At 41.3% G+C, this 21,603-nt stretch overlaps 1 long non-coding RNA gene across 1 annotated transcript in view; it reads left to right on the top strand.

The window, feature by feature from the left end:
- The window catches only part of LOC140642488 (uncharacterized), a 59,265-nt gene that overhangs the window by 35,740 nt on the left and 1,922 nt on the right, over nt 1–21,603 (top strand). Inside the window, exons 2-3 of the long non-coding RNA XR_012038909.1 lie at nt 12,012–12,082; nt 12,449–12,640. This is a non-coding gene — a long non-coding RNA (uncharacterized lncRNA). The remainder of the gene's footprint in view (nt 1–12,011; nt 12,083–12,448; nt 12,641–21,603) is intronic.

Raw genomic sequence — 21,603 nt, 5'->3', positions numbered from 1 at the left:
TAATAAACAAATAGTCCTTCATTTTGGCATTTAAAAAGACTCAGTCTATAATCCTATGCCTACTAGTCTAGTGTACTGTAAAAATCATTTTAATCCAATTTAAAGCTTTCTATGTAGACTTTAGTTGGGCATGGGCACTGCTGGTTTTACACCTTTTTCCTCACTTACTTTCTTCCCTCTGGCTGCTGTTTCTGACCTTTGTAAGGTTGGATCAGGGGATAGAGAAGAGGACAGGAAGAGCTTCGAGAAGGCATTGCTGGTCCAGGAAGGCAGATGCTCCAAGCTGATTCTTTCTCTCAGTCAAGGCTATCGTGGGCTCCTCAGTTATCCTTCACCAGGGACCTCTGACTGACTTCACCTTGACATAGACAGTTGTCTGAGTAACACTGCCCCCTTGGAGGGCACCTACTCCTCTGTTAGGGTCACATTACCCCTCTAGGTCATCATGTGCTTATTGAGTAAGATCCCCTCGAAGGCAACCCCAAGCTGGCTTCCTTTTACACTGTCCACATCTGAGCTCCAAAACCCCTCACCTTTCCCTACTATCAGTGGAAGTAAAATTTGGTCTATTATAGTCCTCCTTACTCTGTGATCAGACACAGTGGAGTGGCCACAACCACAGCCCTTACACTTACTGTTCTTTGTGGGTGTCAGATAGAGTCCTTATGTTTCCAAACTTCGGGGGATGGGTGCTCGTAAGCTCCCCTGAGACATCCCCTTGAAGTCCTTGTTGTGTGCATTGAAGTGCAATCCAACAACTTTTTCCAAGGAAATTCTCTCCCCACCTCTTCCAGCCCATCTAGAAGGAGGTAATGCTGGCCAACTTGGGTTCGGCCCATTTGCAAGTCCCACCATGGGTGGTCTACTAACTCATATTTTAACATGGGGTACTTGGAACCAATTGCCTTATTCTTTGACTTCTACTTCCACCAAAACTGAAACAGAACGATGCTAATTGTATCATCTAGTAACATAGTCAATCTCTTGACTTAGTCTCAGTGGTATGCTGGAGCTGATTGTTAGCCATGGCCATTATTAAAATTTAAATGACATGAACCTACAATTAAATAAATGAGATATTTTTCAAAGGTAACAAACACTCAACGGTTGTTACTTTCTAATTATTTCACTTCTTTTTATTATCTGCTTTTGAGATTATTTGTCTATTGTTTCTATATAGTAAAAATAACATAGGATGGCGTGCCACTGCCCAATTCTTCCCAACTCTGCATTCAGTGATCACTGTGATAGCCAGAAATCAGCTATGGTGGGAGTATTTACACCAAGGAAATTGGCAAATGTAACAAATCAGGTGACCCCACCCCCCCACCCCCCCCACCCCCCACCCCCCCCTCCCCATTTTGTTGTTAAACATTTACCAAGACACCACTGCTGAAGATGTTAAAAACCAGCAAGATAGCAGGTGCAGTCCAAACTAAGAGAGCTCATTTCAATATAAAAGGGCTACTCTGTAAGTGCTAACACTTCCCAGGATCAATAGATTCAGCATGTTCAAACAAAGCATGAGTCTCTCTCGCCAATGCTTGCAGTTCTTGGGAGATCAAATTGGTTCCTCTTCACAGGTATCCACCCTTAATACATTTTCAAGTAAAAGTCTGAGATTAGACAAAGAAGCTCCTGCAGCTGCACATTCCTTGGCAGCCCACACCATAAATGCTTTTGCAAAAATGCCTCACCCAATTTTTTAAACTGTTCTGGGCTACATTTAATAGATGATGAAAATAATGACTTTTAAATATGCCACTGCACAATTAGGCCACTAAGGCAACTGAGACACTTTGAGAAGCTAAAGCCTAGGAAATAAAATACCTGCAGGAAAAAACCCAAAATACCTACAAGCAAAAGATAGAACTTGGAGGTCAAAATTTGCATCTACGCAGTCAAACTGAATAAATGTGAATGACACCATAAAAGAAACAACCTCTCATTTCTCATTCAATAGTATACATTTGAGCATTAAATAATCTTCATTTCACTTTGCTTGGGCAGACCAGGGGAAGAGCTAACGACACCATTGTTTCTGAGAAGTTGGCGGGAGAAGAGAAGGAGTGCTCATTCTCCAGAAGTGGGATCTTTTTCATAAATTTTAGAAGGAACTTGTTGACATGATAGTTGTTGACTTTAAAGAAGATAATGTGAAAGCAAAGTTATGAGACCTACAGAAGAGGATTGTTGCTGAATGGAAGGACCTCCTTTATGAACTTGACCTCCTCCTGCCTGACACTGTTCTGAGCTCCCACATGTTGATAGTCAAAGCTAGAAATACCTTTTCCATCTGCCTTATACGGAGTATTTCCCAGGGGGTACTTTGACTTATGGCCACCCTCCCTTCGGATTGGTTGTTCTCCTCCAGGGGACTCGGTGTTAAATATTGCCTTTGAATACCACCTTTTGAAAATCACCTTTGGATAGTACTTTATATCCAACAGAGAGGACACTCATGTTCACCATTTCAGATAAGCTTCATAGCCACTCTTTCAAGTAGGAAAGACAAGTATTATCGGCTCTTCTTTATTTTATTTTACTTTTTTCATCATGATAAGTTCCCTCCTTAATCGTCATCTCCCCCACCTGCCTCCCCTCTGGTCACCATCAGTTTGTTCTCTGTAGTTAAGAGTCTGTTTTTTTGTTTTCTCTCTCTCCCTCTTTTTTTTTTCTTTTGCTAGTTTGTTTTATTTCTTAAATTCCACATTTGAGTGAGATCATATGGTATTTGTCTTTCTCTGATTGACTTATTTTGTGTAGCGTTATACTCCCTAGGTCCATCTGTGTTGTTGTAAATGGCAAGATTTTATTCTTTTTTATGGCAGAATTATATATATGTGTGTGTGTATGTATATGTATACATATATAAAGTTATACATATGATACGTATTATAATATGTATATGTATGTATACATATGATATGTATGACGTATTATAATATGTATATGTATGTATACATATGATATGTATGCCACATCTTTATCCATTCATCTATCAGTGGACCCTTGGCCGTTTCTATAAGCTGGCTATTGTAAATAATGTTGCAATAAACAGGGATGCATCTATCTCTTTGAATTGTGTTTTATTGGCTCCTCTTTAAAAATGAATTGGCTCAGGGATGCCTGGGTGGCTCATTGGTTGAGCAACTGCCTTTGGATCAGAGCGTGATCCTAGAGTCCCGGGATCAAGTCCCACATCGGACTCCCCACAGGGAACCTGCTTCTCCCTCTGCCTCTCTCTCTCTCTCTCTCTCTCTATGTCTTTCATGAATAAATAAATAAAATCTTTAAAAAAAAAAAAAAAGAATTGGCTCAGTCCTCTGGGCTAATAGCGGATAGAACAGCAAGTAGAGTCTGATGCTCCTATCTCTTGACTCTGGGTCCAGCAAAATCTAACAGAGAGAGTATGTATTCGTTTTCCATGCTGTGTAACAAATTCCCACAAATCTCAGCTTAAACCAATGCTCATTTGTTGTCCCACAGTTTCTGCAGGTCAGAAGTCCCGATGACGTGACAAATCTGGATTCTCTGCTTCCTGCCGCAAGGCTGAGGTCAAGATATGGGCCATGCTGTGGTTCTCATCTAGAGCTCAAGATCCTCTTCCGAGCTCATTCAGATTGTTGACAGAATTCAGTGCCTTGAGGTTGTAAGACCGAGATCCCTGTTTCTTCCCAGATGTTGCCTCAAGCAACTAAAGACTGCCCTGGCTGCCTCACTCAGGTGACCCACTCACAACACTATAGCTTACTTCTTCAAAGTCAGCAGCCAATTCTTTCTGACTTCTGCTAAGATGGAGTCTCCAACAACAGAATTGCCATCAGCAGAATGGCTACACCAGCCTCTCCACATGTTCCATCCATACTTGAGGGGGGGATCCCTTAAAATGCAGAACCTCAGAGCAGTGGGAATCTTGGCGTCCATCTTGGAATTCTGTTACCATGTGGCACGAATCCCTGATGGACAAAGAGAACACCCCCTTTCAACCCTGCACCTGCTAGCTTTTTAAATTACGTACTTTGGGCCTGTGTTCCTCAAAAGTAGAGGGCAATCCTACTCATGGAATTATTGTGAGAAAAACAAGTGCTAGCATCTGGACAATGTTTGGCACAGGAAACTCATTCACGAAATACTTTCTCCAGCCCTTCCACTGCACGCTAATGTGTGTCCTGTTGCATGCAGGTGTGCCAGGTTAGCTCAGGATTTCTTATAATAGTTACAAAGCAGCACATTGCAAACAAGGATATTTGACTTCGGAACACAGAAAGTTGAAGCAGATGACTAGCTCATCATCCTTATCACATCCTACTGAGGATCTCCTCTATGAGATGTTTCTCGTGTTATCTCATTAAACCCTAAGAACACTGTGCAGTAGATGCCACTATCCTTATTTAACAGGCTAGGAAACTGAGGCCCAACACACACTGGGAATAAGTGACAGAATTCGTGCCTGTGGATCTCAGCCTGGAACAGGGCATCCCACAAAAGAGCCACTAAGAAACCAAGACTTGTGTGTGTGTGTGTATGTGTGTGTGTGTGTCTGATTCATCAGGAAGGAATGCAAAGAATTTCCCCTCCCCTCAGGGAGAAGGCTGGGCCCCTTTACCCTCAACAGAGAGTGCACAGATTTTAAAATGTTGCAAAGGCGCATCAATTCCTATTGTGGGAGAAGAGGAACTGAAAGAATATTTTGTGAATAAGGACTCAAGAGAGGGGGACTGGAATTACCAATCGTGATCTGTTTCTGTCTCTATTTAGTGCTCTTTTTAAGGTTCCAAAGAATCCTTTTGTTGTCATTGATGTAATGCCATTATTTCCATGTCTTTTAAAACTTTCAAATATGAAGATCGGTGACACAATTATTTTACTCTCAGCTAAAAAAACCCACAAAAACCCAAGAATATGAAAACAAAACAAAACAAAACAAAACAAAACCTTGCTCAACAAATATTCCTACCCGGAAGATGATGATTTCTAATTGAAAAGAAGATATACATATAGAAAGATGACTCCAAAGCTCTCAAAAAGGAGGGGAGACTTGACTATTGACCAGGCATAATTTATGCTGCAAAAATAATTCTTACTGCAGTTTATTTTTTATTTTTTTTTAATTTTTATTTATTTATGATAGGCACACAGTGAGAGAGAGAAAGAGAGGCAGAGACACAGGCAGAGGGAGAAGCAGGCTCCATGCACCGGGAGCCCAAGGTGGGATTTGATCCTGGGTCTCCAGGATCGCGCCCTGGGCCAAAGGCAGGCGCTAAACCACTGCGCCACCCAGGGATCCCTCTTACTGCAGTTTAAAGATTTTCTGAACAAGGGGAATATGAACGTAGCAGTATTAAAATGGATGCAGGTAATACTCTGATGACGTGGCCACTTATCTTAAGCAAATGAAAGAAAGGGAACATGAACTAGCAACGTTTTCTTTGAAATAAAAGCTACATCTTTCTAGGAATGAAAAGTATCTGTAAAGAGAAAAAGCAAAGTGTTCAAAAAAATGTCAAAGTATAGAATAAGGGATGGAAATCTTTGTAGCTGAAGGCATCAGAGAAAAGTATTTGGGGATAGATTATTACCATTTCTCCATCATTTCACCAACTGGTATAAAGTTAGAAAGAGCTTTTCAGCAGCTGGCTCTCTTAAATTTTATTTATAGAGGATTTAGCTCTGAAGAATAAGGAGTATGTTGGAGCTAAAGAGATTTTCAAAAACATTAAAAAAGGAAAAGCTGTTTATAGGCTGAAATGAGGACTTTCTAATAAGATAAAGGTTACAGTCCTTTGCTTGGGTACAAATATCTAACTCTGTAAGTATGAGACAGAGGTCACATACGTGAGTTAGCCATAATATGCTGTAGGCAGAGGTTGTCTTGCCTACCCATTTCCATTTTCCCTTCTTTCTTTGTTTAATTAAAAAAAATTTTATCGAAGTATAGTGAACACACAATATTAGATTAGTTTCACTTCCTTTCTTCATTAATAATAAAATCTGGATTTTATTTGGAACAGCAATGCGCTGAGCTAAGACTATATTTTTTAGCCTCCCGTAAAGAAAGGTTTGGCCATTGAGATATAAATGGAATCCTGGCAAATAGTTTTAAGAGACCTATATAAAGGGTATTGATTCATGTAGGAGGGGTAGCTCTTTTTTATCTTGCCCTTCCCCTTTTCCTTCCTGGAACATTGATGTAATAGCTGGAGCTCTAGTGGCCACACTGTGTCATTGATGATGGACATGAGTAAGGTTGGCAGAGAAGAAAATCAAGGGGACAATGTGCCCCCGATGACTCACAGAGCCTCTAAACCATCTTGGAATTGTTCTACTTGGGGCCCCCTTTATGTGAGAAAATAAACTCTTAACTAGCTCTCCCTCTAGTGAGGTATCCATTCCGAGCAGAGGAATCCAATCCTGATACTGGTCAGCAATACAATGTGATTGCGAGAATGGTTCAGATTATCGGAGACGACATTCATAAATATTTTGTACAAGGGCAAGTAAGAGTACACAAAACAAGACAACACAGACGGGACAGTAACAAAAACTGAATGATGCCAGAGTTTTCTTCCACCACGAGCTTCCAAAAAGAGGCAAAAATTAATTTCCTCAAGGGCCCTGCAGGAGTATGATCCTGGACTATTGACGCAGAGTTCAGGAAATCAAAAGATACGCGTGAAGGGTAAAGGTAGAAATGCCTGGCCCTGGGGACGGTAGGTTCTGCAAGCCAGGAAGATGGTAGAGGAGACCTTGCAGTACCCTGAGGAGTTAACAGTTGTAGAAACAAATGTCTGCACAGGGCACCAAGGACAGCTGGGCACCAGGCCTCAAAGCCTTCAATCCAGTTTTGGCAAAGACCCTAATGCCCGTGCCTGGTGTGCAAGGAGGACAGCCTCCTGTCTTTACATGGACCACAAACAGACTCGGATAATGAAACTCTGCTGGGGACCCATGATGCCCTGAAGATGAACTGCAGATTCCTCAATCTCCAGGACCCAGGTGATACCTTCTCAATCCTACCCTTACGTGACCCTACAGAGACAATACTAATGCATAAATAGTGATGGCAAGGAGTGATTTTTTTCATCGGGATGGTGAGGGAAGGCTCAAATTTGATTTAGAAAAGCAAAAGGAGGGATCCCTGGGTGGCACAGCGGTTTAGCGCCTGCCTTTGGCCCAGGGTGCGATCCTGGAGACCCGGAATCGAGTCCCACGTCGGGCTCCCGGTGCATGGAGCCTGCTTCTCCCTCTGCCTATGTTTTTGCCTCTCTCTCTGTGTGTGTGTGACTATCATAAATAAAAATTTATTTAAAAAAAAAAGAAAAGAAAAGCAAAAGGACTTGAATGTATGTGTGATGAAATCAAATCCCTATTTTTAAGGTGTGTCATTAAAAAAAAAAAAAAAAAAAAAAGGAGCAGTGATAGTTCTGCTCAGCTTTGGCCACAACATTTGAAGAGTGACCAGAGAGAGGAATGGGACGATGTCCTAAGTACAGCTGGCTATCCCCAGATTTTGTTACCCCTTCTTCTAAAGCAACAGTGCCTCCAAATTTTAGCAGGCATATGGCTCCCCAGAATCATCGCATTCCCCAGTCTCTCTTCCTTACAGGTGCAGGCACCTAACTAAGTCTGAGTCAATGAGATATAAGGAGAAGTGGCAGTTTCTGGGCACCTTTCCTCAGGGACAGTGCGCATGCACACACAGGTCCTCCTGCCCCCTTGCCCTGTCCTGCTGCTTCACACTTGGTGCTGCCACTCAGATCTTGAAATGGAAGCCTTGTCCAGAAGGTCAACAAGCCAGGTGGAGCCTGGCTCCATGGTGTTCTGGAAGCCCATCCTAGATCTCTCACCCGCAGTCTTTTTAGACGGGGAAATAGACTCGGGCCTAGTTTAAACCATTACCGGTTAGGTTTCCAGTGACTTCGCAGCAGAACCTAAGTACTGCAGAGGCTTGGGGAACTGCAATCATGTCACAGTGCTAAAGGGGCCGGGTCTCCTTAGCCTGGAAGAGATAGCTCTCGGAGGAACAGGTGGCTGTTTTAAAAACCTGAAATTTATGGCAGAAGAGAGATAAGCCTTATTCCATGTGGCTCTAAGGAAGAAATTCTAGAAAGACAAATAATGGATAAAATATAGGACCAACTATGTGCATCGCTTTGAGTGGTAGTTAGTGTCTGGCCTGGACACTGTCACTGGCTCTGTGATCTGGTGGGACTTATTAACTGAATCAAACCATTCCTCAGACTATGAGCTAAGTTGGGGGAGGACCCCTCATATCCCCCCCACCACTGTACACACAGACTTAACACAGTCCTGGCCTCCAGCAGGTACTGGATAAAAATGTGGTATATGGGTAAAAGGACAAAGCAGAGCTCGAAGAGGGAATGAGCTGTGTTTGCAGGGCCAGAGGCCTGAGCTTTGAGGACAGAGCTGCCCCCAGTAGCAAGCACAATCTCATTGCTTTTTAAATTCGGTCCCTTTTCTTGTTTGGTTAAGTCAAAGCAAAATCCTCTTTCAACAGCGAATGCTGGCAAAAGTGGCCATTATCACATAACAGAAGAATGTATGGGACAGTAATGATCCTAGGGAAGAGCCAGGGAAATTCTCCATTTGCTTTCTCCAATGTGTGTGTATGGATGTGGAAATCTTTAAGGAGGAATACACCAGGAAATACGGTGTCAGGCCTTCCTCACTAGGCTTTCAGATACGGAGACATTTACCATATTTCTCTTATTCCCTTCAGCCCCATTTCAAGCCCTGCCATCTTGATCCCATTCAGAAAATTTGAGCTTTGCAAGTAAAACTATATCAGATGTTGTGCTCACAATTTTCTTTGTATTCCTTTTATCCTCAAAACTAATTCAGGTGTGCCCTACTTTAAGAAGTCACATATAGTATACCAGCACCCGAACTTGCAACGGATACATTAAAGGGTGAGAATTCACATCACAAGAAGATTCGAGCTGTGACTTCTTGGGAGAAAGACAAACATTGAAACTAAAGCCACTTCATTAGAATGAAATCAAAACATCTCTGAAATTATGAGGCAGACCAATAAGAAAATACTATTTTAAGGACACAAAAGCACTTGAGATGGCCTGTGATTAGGTTATTCATGACAAATAGAAGTGGTTAGATAGCTCTGGCGTCTGGGAATAAACAAAAATCTATGACAGAAGTATTGTACAGAGAGAGTTCACCCTCCGTTATGTTGGAGGGAAATTATTATTTTAAATAAAATACACTTACAGAAAATAATCACAACACAGCATTTTCTATGATGCTTTTGATACAAGAGCCCCTTGGATCAGATATTTGGTACTAGATCACTCATTCATCCATTCATTTAGCTTACTAAAGCTTCACTTTAGCATCACTTAAAGCCCACTGCCCTCCACGCTGGACTAGCTGCCGAGCATCCAAAACATAAGCCACGGAGGAACCTACAAGCTGTTCATTCACAGGTGAGGAATCAGGATAGTTATGGTGTGTGTAAAAAAACTATTACCAACCTGGAAATAAGCTTTCCAAAGAGCAGTTGTGGCTTAGACCACCTCCTTTGCCTTGAGAGTAGAGTGAATTGATGCCTGGTCCTCTGCACTGCTTCCTACCAGGGTACACGAGGGTGGGCAGGTGGGACTCGGAAGACTGATCACTGTCCCTAAGGGTTTTCACTGTGTTCTCCAGCAACCCTGTTGACTGTTGACTTTGGGAGAGCTATTGCCTTTGGATTATGCTTGGCTTCCATAGAGGCTCTGGAAAGGAATAAGAAGGAGCAGCTTGCTTTTTTTGTTTTTACTTAGGATGCATGATTTCTACAGACAGAAGAGGAGGATCTTATCCCAAAGTTGGAAGAAGTTATGGAATTGAAAATGGCTACCTTTGTACAGTTTCTCGGAGAGAAACTTCCTTTACTTTTCTTATACTGGATTAGAGATAGCAACTGGAAACCAATATTTCTTGATTACCTCCTATGTGTTGGGCATTGTACTGGGAAAACCGACAAGAAATGTTCCGCAAGGTAGCCATGATACGAATAACACTGCCTCCTTATGGATAAAGAAAACAAATCTTAGATCAAACCATGTGTCAAAGTCTCAGAGTAAGAAAATGGTAGAACCAGATTAGGAACTCTGTGTTCTAGATTAGGAACTGAAAATAAAGTTTCTACTTCCAAAACTATAGAAAAAAGACTGCTTTCTCCTCTGTAATTCTAGAAGCGGGAGCTGGCTGGAGGGACACCACATGTCTTCTCATATGTTCCTAATCCAAGGAGTATTTCTCTAGAGTGAGATCTTTAGACTGAGACCTGACTGATGCAAAGGGTATAGAGATGAATGGGCAGAGTTGGAAGAGATAAAGCCTTTGTCCAGGAAAGACTGGGAAAGACAGTTGGAGCATCTGCTACTCCAACAGAATGCCACCCTGGAGTGAGCTTCCTGCCCAGAGCAGGAGCTGAGCCTGTGGGCGATATTGTCCAGCAATGCAGCAGGGTAAGCCGGGGAGACCCACCTCGGCCTAGGAGGAGTGTGAACAGGACGGAGGGTACCTCAGTCTGACTGATGAGTTTGGAAGGAAAAGCTGGGCATGCGTTGACCAACCTTTCCTCTTCCTTTTATTTTGAGGTTCTACCGATCTGTGAGAAGACAGCTGATTGCTTCTTCACATCACAGGTTTGACAGGAGCAGGTCCCCTCCTGGGGGAGGAGTTATGGTTGCCAAATGGCAGCTGCGATTGGGTTGGTAGATCTGTCTTCATTCTGGAAGCCAACGGTGGCGATGCAGAAAACAGTCATTACCTGCTTCATTAGGAAGAATGTAATTTGTCTTCTTGTCTGCCTCACCCTTTCGTCCAGAATTCGATGAGGGAAAGCAGGTATATTATTAACTGGGCCTCCTCAAATTTCAATCAGGTAAATAGAACGAAGAAGCAGAGCCCAGGGGATATAAGTAGGTACCGTCGTCCACAGGAAGAATCAGACCCTCACAATTGAGCTGAGATGCTACAAAGAGACTGTTCAGTGGGAGGAGTGGAGAGGTGTGCATACTGTATCATCCCAAACTTCTCTTTTAGAGACAGAGTGTTTGTGCAGTTAGGACCACCCCAACTTCAGCCAAGTAGCAATCAGGCTCAGCCTAAGCAAAAAGGAAGGAGGGGGCTTTTGGAGTAGCTGAGTTTTGCTCTAAGCTTGAGATACGTTTATTTTTTCTTTTTAAATTCATTTTAAATAAAATCTTTAAAAAATAAATAAATAATAAAAATAAATAGATAGATAAATAAATAAATAAATAAATAAATAAATAAATAAATTCATGTTATTCTGCTACCAGAAGACCAAGAAGAAGAAAATTCTGTTTGTTTTAGCTAGAAAACACAGAATCTGTCCACATCACGCAGGGGCCAGTTCTCCAAAGCTGACCATTACAAAGGGATTTGAGATCCCAGCACCAAATATTTGGCACAGTCTCTGTGTATAAAACGAGGTGACAGAAAGGAGCATGGCTGGTCTAGGAATTCAGGATCTTGTTCTCCCTTCTTTGGGTAGGTGGGGCAAAAAAAAAAAAAAAAAAAAAAGAATTCCTGCCTCAGGTTTAGAGTAAAAGTTTTTCTCCCAATCACCTTCAAGTATATATATACACACACATCCATACACATATTGCTTTTTCAAATTATACAAATTGTGTACGCTCATTATAGAAAAATGGTAAGTTGAATGAAGAATGAAAAAAAATTTAAGCCCCTTAAGTACCTGTTAGGATCATGTTTGGCTGCAATAATGAGAGATGCAGATGAAGCCGTTTGAAGATAGCACAGCAGCTGTATGATCCTTTCAGGAATCAGACTCTTTTCTGTCTTTCCCTTTTACCATACTTACATGAAAGCCTTTGCCTCGTGTCTGGTGCCTCATGGCTACAAGACGGCTGCTGTAGCACTAGGCCTCACACTCTTCTATGGCAGGGCTGTACCTATATCAGAAAAGTAAAAGCTGCTTTGTTTTGTTTTATTTTTAGAAACCCTCACTTCAGATTTCATTGGCCAGCATTTTTTACCTGGACTCCTAACTGCAAGGAAATTCAAGAAAGTGAGTATTTTTGGCTGGGCCCATGACTCCTCCAAATGAAATCAGGATTTTGTTGGTAAGGCAGAGGAAGAAATAGCTACTGGATAGGAAAGTTGGCGTTTCTTCCAGGCCTGGCTCAGCCCATGTCCTGCCTCATTTCCTTTCCTAGGTCCCGTGGCATCCGTAACCCAGGCCATCATCTTAGTAACCCCTGTGCTGTTCCGTCACAAGTGTTGGCACACTAAGGCTTCCTCCAATTTTACATCTGGCTGACAAAATGAGAATCTCCTCCTTTTCTAGTTATGTATCCAGTTGAGACTAGCACATCTTTGCAAAGCATGTGTATAAGTATGCCACACCATTTCATAACCTGTTCTTTTCTCTTAGGATCATTTATTACCAGTAGCTCAGCAGCAGAAGAAATTAACTGGGTCTCAGCAGCCCAGCCTGCTCCCTTGATTCATTCTACAAATACATGCCAAGCAGTATTGAAGATGCTGGGGAGAGTGAACAAAACACACCAAGTCTCAGCACTGGTAGAGCCGATAAATCTGGTAGGGGAAGGCGGTGAACAAATGTGTGAGTAAATACACAACATATCAGATGGTGATAAGCATGCAGGAGAAATATAAGCAGAGTGAATGAGTTAGGAAGTGTCAGGAACGAAAGGAGTCCTATGTTATACACACAATAGTCAGAAAGATTTCACCCATATGCAGAGGCCTGAAATAAGAAAGAGAGCAAGTTGTGTGGATTTTTGGAAATTTTCCAGACAGAATAGCACGTGCAAAGGCCCTGACGTGGGAAATATGTCGTACGTGTGAGGCACACTTCCAGGACTTTTGTTAATGGACCAGCATTAGCGAGGGGAGCATATTCAGAGACAAGGGAGGGAGAGTACTGACATAGCCAGGAGAGCATATTTTTATTAGTCACACAGTATTAAATCACTTTGTTACGCACTCAAGTTATTTCCAATTTTTCATATTTGTAATTGAGTTGTTTACGAGTCCTGAGCCACTGACAAAAATTTGTGGGCAGCTACATTAAAATAATAATTGACGAGTTTTGTTTTTTGAAACAAAGTTCTAAGCCCAGCTCACCTTTTCTAAAGCAATGAACCGGGGGGGGGGGGGGGGGGGGGGATAATACTAAAATGCCACTTCGTTTGCAAACAAAATAGTCATAAAAGTGTGCCTAAGGATCTTAGTGAAATGGATATGAGAGAAGAGCAAGGAATAGAGAGAGTTAAGGAAAAAATAGGAAGAAGGAAGTAGAGAAACATAGAAGGGCAAGAGTGAGGGCTCCCGAAGTAGAAAGGGAGCCTCCTAGTTCTTTCTCTTTTTGCATGACAAACCACCTTCAATTGGGGATGTGAAACCTCAGGGTTTTATGAAGCTCGTGAGTCTGTGGATCAAGAGGAGCTTGGGCTTCCACACAACATGACACTCCTAGCATAGTTGCTCCCCCGTGGCTCGCTCTAAGAGGCCAGGGTGGGAGTCCTTTGACAGGCTAGGCCTGGAACTGGGATAGCATTACTCTTCCCACACTCGGTGGTCAGAGCAGTTAGAAGCCAGCCCGGAACCAAAGGCAAAGGAAATAGGCCCGGTCTCTCAATGGAAGGAGTGTCAAAGAATTTGAAGCCGTTTGTTTTTGTTTTTGTTTTTGTTTTTAATGATAGTCACACAGAGAGAGAGAGAGAGAGAGAGAGAGGCAGAGACACAGGCAGAGGGAGAAGCAGGCTCCATGTACCAGGAGCCGGACGTGGGATTAGATCCCGGGTCTCCAGGATCGCACCCTGGGCCAAAGGCAGGCACCAAACCGCTGTGCCACCCAGAGATCCCTGAAGCCGTTTTTAACTTACCATAATATCCAAGAAGAAATAGCCAGATTCCTTTGCTTTGGCTCGTGTGAGGCCTGTGGTCATGATCTCATAGCCACGTAACAAAGAAGGCCACGCTTGGGGTCATTGTGGCGTTTGGTCCTGAGATGTCTGCGTGAACTCCTCAGCTCCATCTTGTAGATGGTTTATCCTTCTCTAGGTCTTGAAAAGCTGCCCTTAGTAAAGAATACATTACAGATTTCCTCTATCGTCTTTAGAAAAACACCATCCTGCAAAACATTTTTGTTTGTGTTTTGCGCTCTCTTGTTGATATGTCGACTTTTTTGTATCTTGGAGTAAGCTCATGTGTACGGCCTTATAAATGGTAACGTGTCCAAGGTAACGATATGTGCCAGGAGAGCCAGAGAGGATGTTGATTGTATGTTTTACTACCTGTGTACTTCCTGAAAGGAGAGTGGTTTGGTAAAATATTATTGTGAAGCTGCTCTGTTTTGGGCCCTTATTTGCAAAGCTGCATTAGCTAATTCCCTCCAGACTTAAGGATTCATGTCATCTGGACCCACTGATTTGTGTATGTTCAGATTTTTCAAGTATTCCTTTACCTGCATTGACAGAGCTTATATTTGACAGAATAATATTAAAAAATATAAGATGGCAAGCAGATGGTCAGAATCTTGACTAGAAAGAGATCTTATTGAAAATGGTTTGTGAATGCAGACCATGCTTTTGTTTATGGGAATGTTCTTTTAAATATTTTGGTTTGATCACCAATGGAGTTCTTGAAAGAGACCAATGCCTGCAGAAATATGCCAGCTGGTACCCTCTACCTGAAGCAATGGCTCCCTTCAGAAAGGGGGAACAAAACGAATGAAGAGTTTTTCTATACCTCCTTGCTGCCAGATGTCTGTATTGCTACCTATATTGTGGAGGTGAAAAAACCTTTTCCTGATCCACTATGCCTGATGCAGCCCCTTTTTCAAGGAAAGAAAGAATGAATTCAATCCAGTGAAAACAAGAGGAGGTAAAAGAAAAAAGAAATGGAAAGACAAAGACTCCCACCAAGAAGAACTTCCGAGGATTTCAAGTTAGTTGTTTTGTGTTGGGAAAGCAGATTGGTGAGGAATCTAGGCTCTGCATCAATACTTAAACTAAGAGAGCTAACACTTTAATATTTAAAGAATGTAAAGCTCCATTTAAAACCTTGGACACCTGGTACAAGATGCAAAAGGAAACTTGGTAGAGCAATAGTGGAGATTTTTCTCCCTACAGACTTTTCTTCACAGATGCCAGGGGTCCTATTAACAGAAAAGAATGTAGATCAGTGTTCTGGCGATGACGTCTAGTACCTTCCATTATTCAGATAGTCAATTCTAGTGCACTGTTGTCACCCGCCTCTGGTTATTGCCACTGAAAACGCTGTTGAAGTAGAGTTGGCCCAGTGGCTGGAATGTCAGAACCTACATTCGGCCTTATAGTCTTCAGATCCCCATTTCAGTTGCTAAGGTATCTGGGTAGGGTGAGGGCAACAAAGCAAGCCTGGGAATTGCTTCTAGCTATTATCACGTATTTGCTGCTGAATATTTTAGGATGGTTGAGTGTTTTGGGAGGGTGGACCTTCTGTCTTTAACACGCATGATGTTCTTGGTCTCATACCAGGATAAACACCCACATACACAGAAGCACCATCAAACTTTAGCAGCCATGTGCCATTTTACAACCTTGGGCATATTTCTTCTGTCCCTGTGGCCTTAAGCTATTTGTCTCATTTCCCTACATATACCGTTCTTCTGTCTCCCTTCTTGTTATACATAGCGCCGTTCCCTCTTTTTTTACCTCCTACTAGGAGTTATGAGCTCTTTTAGGGATTGAAATGAAACCTTGGGATGCCTGGGTGGCTCAGTCAGATAAGCAGCTGATCCTTGATTTCAGTGCAGAGTGCGATCTGAGGGTCCTAGGATCGAGCCCCACATCTGATCTTGGGGGTCTTGGGATCCAGCCCCACGTTGGGCTCTACACTCAGTGGGGAGACTTCTTCTCCCTTTCCCCTCTGCTCCACTCCCCAACTCATGCTTTTTCTCTCTCTATCTCAAGTAAATAAATAAATCTTACAATAAAATGAAGCCTTATTATTAATGCTATCACATTAAAATGTTTAATAACTGAAAAGATTCCTTACATTCTCTAAAAAGACTCTTTAAGGGGCCCTTGGGTGGCTCAGTCAGGTAAGGATCTGCCTTCAGCTCAGGTCATGATCTCAGGGTTCTGGGATGAAGCCCTGCGTTAGACTCCCTGCTCAGCCTGAAGTCGGCTTCTCCCTCTCCTTCTCTCTCCCCAACTCATTCTCTCTCTCTCAAAAAAAATGAATAAAATCTTGGAAAAAAAAAGACACTTTAAAAGATTTTTCCCTTTATATAGGGTGCGACAATCTATTACTTTAAAGCTATAGGGCTGAACAATATGTCAGAAGCTTAATCCACCTGCTTCTAGATGAAATGGTTGTCAGCAATCTATACAAGAGAGTTTCTCTTGGGACAAGGAAGAGATTTTACAAGAAGTAGACCAGTGTGGAAAATCAGCCAAATGATAAGACATTGAGTACTAATTTGTTAAAGTACCAATTTGCCCAAAGACCAATTTTTCAATATTATTGTTTCACTAAAGCCTTGTTGTTTTATAGTTATTAACACAATTGCTTGAAAAGAATTCCAAGCTTAAAACTATTGGACATGAGCATGTTTGCGTCTTCACACTCTCATTATATCACATGCACACAAAGTCCTCCTGCCATCCATGTAAAAAAAAATTCCCAGTTAATTGCTTATAATCCAATTCCTTCCTTTCTCATAGAGAAAGAAAATCTATAAATTATGAGAAGTAGGAAAGGAGTAGACTGGGTTGAAAATATATTGGAAGATAAAAACCATACCACTTAAAAATCCTGGAGACTGGTGACATGCCTAATACCAGAATGGTTAAAAGTCCAAGAAATGATCTCTCTCCAAAGAAAGCTGTATATTGAGTAGACTGACTAAAGCACAAAGTCCTGTTACTTTATTACTTGTCAAAAAAATTATGAATCATTAAATGGGCAAAGCAGTCATTGGGCGAATTGATTTATTGACAAATTATTCTGTGAAATAAACAGTAATGGATTTATCTAGAACCGTTGCATAAATACTCTTTAAACAATTCTAGAACTTACAAATTTCCTCCCCAGAATTTTCTTGCCCGTAAGTCTAAGTTCAATTTTTTTTTATTTTCAGAAAACAAACTGATGAGCTAATTAAAACAGTGAAGTCATTCATCAATAAATACTTTTTAAGTACCTAACAAAAAATATTTTATTAGATGCTCATAGATGAGGTAACGAAAGGAAATACGATATAAATAGGTGCTGAAAATTCTGCTCTTTACTGACTCAGAAGAGAAAACATTCATACATTGGCCAACTTGAGAACAATTATGAAACACACTATCAGTGAGTTCACAATGGCACTCTGCGAGCGTCCTGTGCACACAGCTCTGACCTCCTGGTGGGTCATACCCACAGTCCGTTCCCTGTGTCCACACATGAAAAGAAATCTCTTCTCCTCTGGCATCATGTCTTTTTTTCCTTCCAAGGTAAGGTCTCTTTCCAATTTTCAAATCATTAGATATTTATCTCCCTTTGCAAATCATTCTACACCCTACAGGAGTTTTTACACTTCCTATTATTTTACTCATACTTTGATTTTTTAATTCAACCAGAAAACAATTGAATCCAGTCTTTATATCTCCTAGGCTAGGTGCTTGAAAATATACCAAGATAATATTTTTAAAATATTTGCACATGATGATTTTAAGCAATATAGGGATCAGATGCCTGTAAACATCTACTTTCATCATCCTTCTTGTATTCAGAGAAAGTCTGGCCCAAGTTAAAAGACCAGGTGACTAACCAGTGAGCCAAATGAAGATCTGCAGGGAATTTCGGAGGCTTAAAAATACTGTAATTTCAGTGAACTAACTGGAATTAAAATAAAGACTTAAAAATACTATAATTTCAAAGGATGGGTTTTCTAACTAAAATGCAAACCAAAGTTCCCACAAATGCAAAAAAGGAATCTAGTTGGCGTTAGATCCCAAGGATTTGGGACTTTGACGTTGTACATAATTTTTTCAGACATGCATCTTTTTTTTTTTTAATTTTTATTTATTTATGATAGTCACACACAGAGAGAGAGAGAGAGGCGCAGAGACACAGGCAGAGGGAGAAGCAGGCTCCATGCAACGGGAGCCCGACGTGGGATTCGATCCCGGGTCTCCAGGATCAGGCCCTGGGCCAAAGGCAGGCGCCAAACCGCTGCGCCACCCAGGGATCCCCAGACATGCATCTTAATTACTGGGAAATAGGTTAAAAAATAAGCAGAACATTATAACAGTTCCCGAGGCAAAGGAAGAGTGTCCAAGAACCAAGTGGCACCATCTTCCAAGACGGAGACCACATTTCCTCTATTGTTCTATGCGGCGGTCGGCGTAAGGTTGATGGTCAATCAGTACATTAATAAAACGTTCACATAATTACAAGCTTCCATGACTGGAGGGAGTTTTCATTGAAGATATGAATAATATTTTATAAACCCCGACAAGCAAAATGGTACAATTATGTAGATAGACTTCTCTCAGGTACTTGTTGATGTCAATATAATCAGATATGGCTCACTTCCATGCATTCAGCCTTAAAGGTCTTTAGAGACAATTCGAGATTTCACTAACATGTTGGATACATAGTTTGCTATAGTTGAGCAACAGCATAGCAGGAATTAGCAAAACAGAAAGGCCTATTTTTAACATAACCACTGTATTCCAAGTCCACATCTGCTATCTTGGTCCATCTATCTATCTATCTATCTATCTATCTATCTATCTATCTATCTCTGATTTTTTAAAACCTTGAAGTGCATGGTTGCAAGTGTCTTTAAAGATGTTGCATGCAGTCCAGCCATCCAAGTCCAAATTCCTCCACATTCTAGTCTAGACACAGAGATTCATTGTTGGACTGAAACATCCATACGTTTTTGGTTTTTTGCTTTTTCTTTTATTTTGTTTTGTTTTGTTTTGTTTTGTTGCTCTGCCTAAAGCAGGGGTTGGCAAAGTGTTTCTGTAAAGGGTCAGAAAGTACATATTTTTAGATTTTTGTGGGCCATACAGGCTCCGTTGCAATTATTTCACTCTGGCTTTGTAGTGTGAAAATAGCCACAGACGATCTGTAAACGAGCAGGCTTGATTGGTGTGCCATTAAAACTCTATTCACAAAAATAGGCAGTGGGTCAGATTTGGTCGAGCCCTGGACTAAATAATGTGTTATGGGGCCTGGAGATGAAAAAAAAAAAAGCCAAGATAATATGAATAAAATGCTCATAACGGTACTGAAAGCTATCCCCGATGACTCAAAAATTTAAAGTCGGTCCAGATGACTCAAAATCTCTAAAGCAAATTGGTTTTCTTACTAAACACTTCTGTTGGGCACTGTTAAGTAGAGATCACCTCCTCCCACCCCACCCCCCACTTCCCATCTTGGCAACTCAAGGTGGAGGTAAAAAAGAGAAGCTATCAGACATGCATTTGCCATCATCTTTCTATATCCCAGGTATTCTTAAGGGTGACAGTATTTTAAAACAAAATGAGCTAAGGTTGATACAGCAAGGATGTTATAACCTTGTCCTGAGAGGATGTTCCCCAACCACAGGCAGATGAAAGGGGTGATGCAGGAACACAGGACGAAGAAGTACAGACAGAGCTAAACTCCAAGTGGAAGATGATGCAGTGAAGTTGATTTTGAAAAGGAGGGGGAGCATGGCCTGGTTTTATAAAGCACACAGGCTTTGAACTCAGAACAATATGAATGTGAATGGCCTCTGAAGCTTTAGTAATTCTGAAACACTGGGTATGTATCTTCATTTTTTTTTTTTTTTTGAGCCTCTGGTGCCTCATCCATAAAATGGGAATAATAGTATTTTATTTTCAGGATAGTTATAGGGTTACATTAGGTACGGCCTGTGAAGTTACTAGCACAGTCTCTGGCATACAAGAAGCACTGACATTCTATACCAAGGGAATAATGAATGCTCTCTTATAAAATTTTATCAACTCTGGGACAAAGCCTAAACTTAAAGCATTTGGCTTCCATATTTTGAGGGGAAAGTGTCAATGGCTTGCACTTACTAAACAACAGTATGATCAACATTATATATATATATATATATAACACACACACACACACATATATATATATAAAAGAGTTTATAGGAAGGCATCAAACTTGGCAGGAAAGTTACTGGTTTCTCCCAGTTTTATTTTCCTGACAGGTTGTTGGTTATTCAATCAAGTTTTGGGGCCAGGTTTAGGCACTTCGGTTTCTCCTCATGTGTGAACTCAGGGACTCAAGAAATAAAGATTCCAGAGTACAGTGTAGTTGTATGCTAACCAGGTCCCCGGATGATTAGCAAGGAGAGAAAAGTCCAACTTGTTTCCCTTTTAACACAGCCCTAAGACCACCCAAGAGCCTGAGATGCTCAAGAAAGCAGCGGCATGTTTATGTAGGAATGTGAGCTGTATGGAACATGGAACACCTGTGCCCTGTGGTCTTCCCAGCCCCAATTAGCTTCTGGAAAGAATTCGGGGTAGAAATCCTTAATGGGATGCCTCAGAAAGTGCGTCAATTCTGAGCATTGAAATTATTTCTTCAGTTCTGCTGGTTAACTATGTGTAAGACATATTCATTAACAACTATTTAGTTACCCAAGTGAGTACCATTAAAGACTCCTTGACATTCAGAAAAAAAGAATGTATTTATAACAAGACCTTATAGTGTTGGTACAGGAAACTGCCTTGGGGCTTAATATGACAAAAGAATTTTGAAATCTAGAACCGTTCAAACAAGGAATGGGTTGTCCTTCGGGATAGCAAATCTCCATGGTGAGAAGACACGACCAATTGGTAGTATTGTGGGAAGCTTTCCTCTAAGGAGAGGAAAGAAGGTTTGACTCCATTGTTTTAATCCTACATGTTTACTTAGCAAGCATTCTGGAGCACCTAATATTAATTGGGACTTTTTAAGTTCTGGAATGCTGATAAAAGTAAAGAACATAAAGATAAATATGAGGACATTTTGCCTCTAAAGGACTTAAGGAGGAGAATGATTACAAGAGTACAAGTGCTACGACAGAGAAATGTGCAAAGGTGGGGGCACCTATCTTTGCAAATAATAATGGGGAGGTGTTCCTGGAGCAGGTGCCACCGAGACTCAAATGGTTAATTAATATAAGTCAGATGGAAGGAGGTAAGAAGCCATTCTAGGCAGAAGGGACAGCATCAGCAAAGGCAAAGAACCACAGAAATGAGCCTCAGCCAATCGAGAGGGTTGTCATAACGGTGGGTCACCGGGCTTCTCATCAACCCTATTCCACTCATTGTACTGAATGTTGTGTATGAAGGCCCTCTAAGCAAAGTTGTGAATAATGTGAGGCTGAACTGATACATTACACAATTGAGTCGCAAAACTAAGACCCGCAAATAGAACACAGTAGGAATTCAATAAATAATTGTTGAATCAGGAATTTGACAGTATGCTTATATAGGTGCACAAATACTCTATGGGGGAGACCTAGGAAAAGAAAAACATGTATAAAGAAGAGGTAAACAAGGCAAGCTAACATCT

The sequence above is a fragment of the Canis lupus genome, chromosome 11 (genome assembly GCF_048164855.1).
Source record: "Canis lupus baileyi chromosome 11, mCanLup2.hap1, whole genome shotgun sequence".
Taxonomy (NCBI): Eukaryota; Metazoa; Chordata; class Mammalia; order Carnivora; family Canidae; genus Canis; species Canis lupus.
Note: the sequence above shows the minus strand (reverse complement) of the source record. Positions and strands in the feature narration are given on the sequence as shown.